General features: G+C 43.7%; 1 long non-coding RNA gene across 1 annotated transcript; it reads left to right on the top strand.

Moving 5' to 3' along the window:
* Nucleotides 1-218: 218 nt before the first annotated feature.
* LOC124857992 lies at nucleotides 219-1,811 on the top strand. Its single transcript, XR_007035729.1, has 2 exons — nucleotides 219-1,025; nucleotides 1,105-1,811. It is a non-coding gene; the product is annotated as an uncharacterized LOC124857992 (long non-coding RNA).
* Nucleotides 1,812-7,296: the final 5,485 nt, after the last annotated feature.

Genomic DNA, 7,296 nt, shown 5'->3' with positions numbered 1-7,296 from the left:
GCTCCTCCCAGTTAGTTACCCTTAGAATTACCTCTGGTCTAGTTTCTACTCTTGTCCCTGTTTTCCCAGCTCCATTTCCATAGTAACCTAATTTCCCTCAGTTTCCTACACCTGGCCATCACACCTGTCATCACTCACTCTGATTAACTGCCTCTCTTGTGTCTGTGAGTGAGTCTGTTTAGGGGGGCAGAGCTTGTTGGCAGTGCGTATGACCCAAGCTTTCTGCCAGTCTGCTGGTGTGGGTGTATACAAGTCAAATGGGGTTGGCGGGGTGTGAGGGGGGTCATCTGTGATTTCCTTTGTTCTCCTGAGGCAGCAGGACAGGGCGATGTTTTCCAGGCTGGGTAGGGGGCAGCCGATTATCTTTTGGGCGGTGTTTATGACCTCTGCACCACCTTCTTGTCCTCAGCTGTGGAGCCTGAGTACCACACACCCAGACAGTACGCCAGTACGCTCTCCAACAAGGAATGATAGAAGGTCAGCAGCAGCTTTGTGTCTAGGTTGTTATTTCTGAGGTCACGCAGGAAGTGGAGCTGCTGTTGGGCCTTCTTTGCCATATATAAATCCTACGTCTGTCTACTCTTCCTGGATTTCTCCTCAGCCTTCAATACCATCATCCCACAGACCTTGATGAATCTCTTCTCTTGGACCGAGTCCCACACTGGGGAACTGGGTCGTGGACTTCCTGACCAACAGACCTTGGACTGTCTCCTCCTCCATTACCCTCAGCACTGGCTCGCCCCAGGGCTGCGTGTTGAGCCCCCTCCCTTTCACTCTGCTGACGTATGACTGCTGAGACATCCCAGCTGTCATATAGTGAGGTTCACAGGTGACACGGCAGTAGTGGGACGAATCACGAATAATGATGAGTCCAAATACAGATAGGAGGTGGAACACCTGGTGCAGTGGTGCAGAGAAAACAACCTGTGAAGAAGACTAAGAGGTGAAGAAGGACTAAGGGACAAGCGCCCTCTCCCTCCCCTGCACATCGGAGGAGCAACTGTGGAAGTGATCCCCAGCTTCAGGTACCTGGGTGTGTACATATCCAATGACAATGGATGACCGTCTGGTCAGGAAGGCTCACCAGCGTCTCTACTTCCTCAGATTCCTGTGGAATACTGGACCTGGGAGCTCAGTCCTGAGGAACTTCTACCACTGTGTACAGCATCCTCTGCACCTGTAGCACCGTATGGCACAGCAGCTGCACTGCTGCTAAGGCTCTGTAGAGGGTGGAAAAGGCTGCACAGAGGACTGTGGGGAGCAATCTTCCCAACACTCCGGACCTCTACACATCACAATGCAGCGGGAGTCATGAAGGACTCCACCCATCCCGCACACATACTGTTTCAGCCTCTCCCCTCAGGCAGGAGGCTGAGGAGGTTTCAGAGCAAGACCACCAGACTCAGAAACAGCTTCTTCCTTGAAGCTGTCAGACTGCTGAACTTGAGCCACACTCTGTACACTCTCTCACTACACAATGACCTGCACTAAACACTTCACCCACCAAACGTGCAATATTTCACTGGCTTATAGATGCAATATTACGGATTACGTTATGCTTTTAAATGTGTATTTAGTACTTTGCGAAGCTAACATCAGCTCCACTATTTAACTGTGTATATTTCTATTTTTTGCTCTTCGCTGCATGTATTTTTACTGATTGCTATTTATTGTTAGACTTAGCTTTGGTTGTTATAGTTAGTTTTCTTTTTACTTAATTATTAGGCTTCTTAACCGGGACCTGAGTCCGAATTTCATACCTTAACATGGAAGCGTGAGCTGGTATTACAATAAAAGTTCCTTGAATCCTTGTTGGTCCAGGAGTTGTCTGTGGAGATGAGGGTGCCCAGGAACCTGATGGTGGTGACAGGTCCACTTGTTTTCCGTCTATGAGGTTGGGACCCCAGCCATGGATCAACATGGATAAATAATCTCTGAACTATACATAAATAAAAGCCAGTATGAATCTATGCACTTTTTAACATCACACGTACCTATTCCTAACACAGCCCAAGAAAAGGAGGAGTCAGAGCTGGAATCTCTGACCCAGGGGTACCTTCTCCCCTCCGCTTGGCCTCATTCCGGCTGTGGACAGCAGCTAACGGAGGGACCAGAGCACACGTTAGCTGGAAGCCTTGAAACTCGCGGGCGAGTCACGCTTCTACTTCAAAGAATGCTTGGGTCCAAAAGTAACTACGATCATGCCGATTGTATGAACAAAGTTAAGTAATGAATTTGCTGTTCGAGTATCCGGCACTCATTCATAAAAAGGGTGTAAAACGATAAGCATGGCTTGACTTATCTTGTGAGGCCACCAGAAGCAGCCATAATTGAAGCGGATTCCCCCCACGGCATTGCACGCCTTCCTGCGTGCACGTCCAGGAAGCTAGAGCTACCCCGCCACATTGAAGGTCATTAAAGGAGCCGATTGTGCCTTTGTTGTACAGTTCAGCTGGCCCAGCTAAAAAGGTGACCCCTTACAGCTACTGAGGTTTGCTGCAACGCCAGTCCCTTTAATGCCCCCACGTGGTTGACCAGACAGCTTCGCTTCCCTCAACACGTCGCCCGGAAACCTTTTCCTCAGCACGGTTCACGTAAAAGGTAGTGTTTGGGCAGAGATTAGATTAGAGTGAAATAATCTGAATAATGTTTGTTTCATGACATTTGTTTTTTGTTTGTGTTGAGAAAACTCAGCTAAGTGCTAGCAGACTAGCTGCTCAGCTAATGCTGTGTTCTGTGTTGTGTTCTTAAAGTTAAGACAAAACTTTATTTAAAGGGTAGTTTTTAAACACAGATCGGCCATAACGCACCGTCCATGCTTATGGATTTTGATCCTTTTAATGATAGTATTTTAAAGGTACACGTTTGACTTTAATGAGCTACAGGCTTTCTTTTCTTAGCTTCAACCGCTAATGGCTAAGGTAACACGTGACTTATTAAGAGTCACGTTTAGTAAGACTCATTTATCAAGAAAGGTTGTTAGTTTCCAAACTAGGAAAATAATATTTTCTTATTATTTTACTAAATGTGGCAGCTAATTAAACACTATTAAGAATTAGTCATCCAGAAGGTTGGTTTTATTCAGAAAATCATTCTTTAAGACATTATTTTACTAAAATTATGATCTTGCATAGTGAATGGTTGTTTAAAGGTATACCAATTATTGTCAAAGTTAGTTCCAAGACTAACTTAACTTCATCTCCAGGTTCTTCAAGATAATCCTTGGTTCTCAGACATAAATAAAATTGCATGGTAATGTTGCATCACTTTATTGGTCATGGCTTTCAACCCTCTTTGATCAACTTGTTCATATTGTACATAGCCAGTCTTTCATTCTGCTTGGTAGTTTAGTTGGATTGTTTTAGCATAGTAAAGAGTTTGTTGATTGCAATATGTTTGACTTATTTTTGGTTATAAATTCTTGTTTTTTAGGAAATTGTGTGAATTCATTCCATGTGTGCAGAGTTTATGCTGTTCAATAATGTCAGAGCTTGGCTCCCCTCTTTCACTATTGTCTTAATACCACCGGCTTATTGGGCTGGTATTCATTGGACAACCCTTAACAGACCAAATTATTATTTAATAAGTTATGCTAAATATTAAATAATACATTCAGAATAAATTGGTCTCTCTAAATTGCCCTTAGGTGTGTGAATGAGTGTGTGCTTGGGTGTTTAAGTGTTGCCATGCGATGGATTGGCGATCTGTCCAGGGTGACCCCGCCTCCTGCCCATAAACTGCTGGAGATAGGCACCAGCTTCCCTGTGACCCACTATGGAATAAAGGGTAGAAAATGACTGACTGACCTTCAGAATAAAAATCACAACAATGAGGAGGGGGTGTGGTCCTGTCTGATCTTCCTGAGGTCCATGATCAGTTCTTTCGTTATGTGGATACTCAGGGTCTGGTTATTTCCTGAGCGCCAGCATGACAGTTTCTCCACCTCAGCCCTGTACGCGGTCTTGTCTCCGTCACTGATGAGACCAACCACTGTCTTGTGGTATTTGATAATGAAATTGATTGAGTGGATTGGAGAGCAGTCGTATGTGTAAAGGGTGTACAGTAGAGGGCTCGAGATGCAGCCTTGAGGGGAACTAGTGCTGAGTGTGATTGTGGTGGGGGCTGAGTCTCACAGCTCGTGGGCCGTCCAGTAGTTTGGTGGTGAGAATGTATGGTGTTAAATGCTAAATGTTAAATGAGTGTGAGGGCGATGGCGTCCTCTGTATACCGGTTTGCCCTGTATGCAAACTGGTGGGGGTTGAAGGAAGAAGGGAGACTGCCTCTGATGTGTTGCGAGACAGGTTTGCCTCAATCTGAATGAAACTGAGATAAATGTTTTTGTGATGATTCTTTATCAAAGTGATTGTTTTTCTTCACGTTCCTCGGATTAGTCATTGAACCTATTCAGACTAACGTTCTTTTAAAGCTACCCCTCCTGATAAGTTCCTGCCCTCTGATTGGAGGCTATCAGGAAGTCTGCTGCGAAGCAGCAATTTGGAGGGTCACTGTTAGGTGGTGCTGTGAGCTTCATACTGCAGCTTTCATATGGCTGAGTTTTTGATGAAGATTATATTTTACTTTCACCACCTTCTTATTGTGTTGCTACACATAAGATTTAGAGTCACAGGAAGAAAAACCAAGAAGAAACCATCAACTGACCTGCAGGCAGTGGAGCAACATATTATTCATTAAGTAATCCAGAATATTTTCCCAACCTTTAACCACATCATATCCAATCTTTGCTCATGTTTAACATCTTCATCATTTCAGAAATACCTTTTTAATCCCAAAGGGAAATTAAGCTCATTATGTAGGTTTCCTCAAAGAGCCGTTGTAGATGCTGATGGCTGTGGGCAGGAAGGATCTCCTGTAGCGCTCCGTCTTACAGCAGATCTGAAGAAGCCTCTGACTGAAGACACTCTGTTGTTGTAGGACAGTCTCATGAAGAGGATGCTCAGGGTTCTCCATAATGTTCTTCATTTTATGAAGAATCCTTCTTTGGACAATGATCTCCAGAGGTTCCAGAGGAGTCTCCAGAACAGAACCAACCTTTTTTATCAGCTTGTTGAGCTTTTTTAAATCCCTGGTTCTGATGCTGCTTCCCCAGCAGATGATGGCAGAAGAGATCACACTCTCCACAACAGACTTATAGAAGATCTGCAGCATCTTGCTGCAAACACCAAAGGACCTAAGCTTCCTCAAGAAGTACAGTCTGCTCTGTCCCTTCTTGTAGACGGCTTCACAGTTACATCTCCACTCTAGTCTGTTGTCCAGGTGAACACCGAGGTATTTATACTCCTCCACCACCTCCACTTCTTCTCCCATGATAGAAATAGTTTTTGACTTATTCCTGTTTCTCTTAAAATCTACAATCATCTCCTTTGTTTTAGTCACGTTCAAAATGAGATGATTGTTTCCACACCATGCCACAAAGCGGTCCGCCACCTTCCTGTACTCAGCTTCTTCTCCATCTCTGATCCACCCCACGACTGCAGAATCATCTGAGTATTTCTGCAGATGACAGGAGTCTGTCTTGTACTGGAAGTCTGAGGTGTACAGAGTGAAAAGGAATGGTGAGAGTACCGTCCCCTGTGGTGCTCCTGTGCTGCTGACTACCTGGTTAGACTCACAACCCTTCAGTCTCACAAACTGTGGTCTGTTTGTCAGGTAGTCTTTGATCCAGGAGATTGTTGAGGCCTCCACCTGAGTCTTCTGGAGTTTCTGACAAAGCAAATCAGGTTGGATTGTATTAAATGAACTGGAGAAATCAAAGAACATGTTCCTTGCAGTGCTGCTGGCTTTCTCAACAGATGCCAATATAATCATGAGTGAATATAAGAAAATAAATAATGTCTTCTTTAGCCCAGATGTTGTGATTGGCTGCAACCTTTTCTCCTTCTTTAGACCACAGTTTGGTCTCCTTCCGCTGCAGGAATCCCCTCAAACAACAGAGCTGGAAACGTTGTGCCGCTGGAAACATTTGCTGGAAGCTCTGCAGAGATCATCACTGTGTGTGTGGGTTGCATGCTATAGTTAGATATTTACGGCAGATTCAGTGCAGCTGAAAGGTCAGATGGGACGTTTTACCTCGTCTCACCCCAGAAGGAACCATTTTGTTTTCATTTTATTCTTTTTTGTGAAAAAGTGAAATAACAGAGGCAGTCACGTGATGACATTGTATCAGAGGTCACATGACCCCCTCAGGGATCATCCGACGGATTTTCAAAACCATTTGTCCAAGCTGATTTATGCTGATAGCTTCTTGGGCCTTAAATGAGCAAACTGCTGTTTTTATAAGAACTGATGCAGTTGAGGAACATTCAGACTTTATCTTTGCTGAACTGGAGACAGTTTATCCAGAAAAAGAACAACGTTTGGAGAGAAAATGAGGAGAAGCAAGAACAAGATTGAAACGTGAGGAGAGATTAAGAGGTGAGAAGGAGTTGACCCTGCAGAGGCAGGACCTCAGAGACTCTGAAGTCTAGACAGTTAATACCAGGATTAACACACACACACCCTGCAGGATGTTTTTAAAGACTTGGGTGCCAAACTGTGTTTTCTACTTTTTTCCACCCACTCAGTTGCTGCTAAAATCTTTCTAGCTGCCATTTAAAAGCTTTAGAAACATCAAGTTTAACAAGGTTTTCAAATATGTTTGATTTATTCCTATAAAAGTCACAGGGACCCTGAAAACGTACCAGAACTTTATAACTTCAGAACTTCATAACACTTACTTTCAAGAACTTCTACAATTTCAAATATCTCTGGAACCTGGTTTTGGTTTTCATCAAAAACTTCCTAAATTATGTCTGGATTCTCCCCAAGGAGCCTCAAAAACTCATTTATTGATTTAATCACCTCAGACTAACCAAAGCACTGCTGGTAGCTTCATGGATGTTACAAGAACCTTCTAAATATTAAACCACCTCAATCTATTGGGGTGACCAAACATCTGTCAACACACTCTGTGTCGGTCACTTCTTTGAGGAACGGGTACATTTAGGTAAAGCGACTAATCATGCAGTCCACCTCCATGATTTCTGTTGTTCTTCAGAAGAACCTTGATCTGCAAAGTTGCATCTGGCAAAACCTCTGGGACAACATCCTTTGGACAGAGGGGACCAAAGTAAAGATCTTCTTCTGTAATACACAGAACCATTTGGCGTTCCCCAAGGATCCATTTTAGGGCCTATTGTAATTATGAATTATATTATATTATATTATTTAATATTAATACTTTAATATTTTATCAAATAATATTTGGGTCTGTTAAGGGTTGTCCTGTGAATACCAGCC

The sequence above is a fragment of the Girardinichthys multiradiatus genome, chromosome 21, assembly GCF_021462225.1.
Source record: "Girardinichthys multiradiatus isolate DD_20200921_A chromosome 21, DD_fGirMul_XY1, whole genome shotgun sequence".
Classification (NCBI taxonomy): domain Eukaryota; kingdom Metazoa; phylum Chordata; class Actinopteri; order Cyprinodontiformes; family Goodeidae; genus Girardinichthys; species Girardinichthys multiradiatus.
Note: the sequence above shows the minus strand (reverse complement) of the source record. Positions and strands in the feature narration are given on the sequence as shown.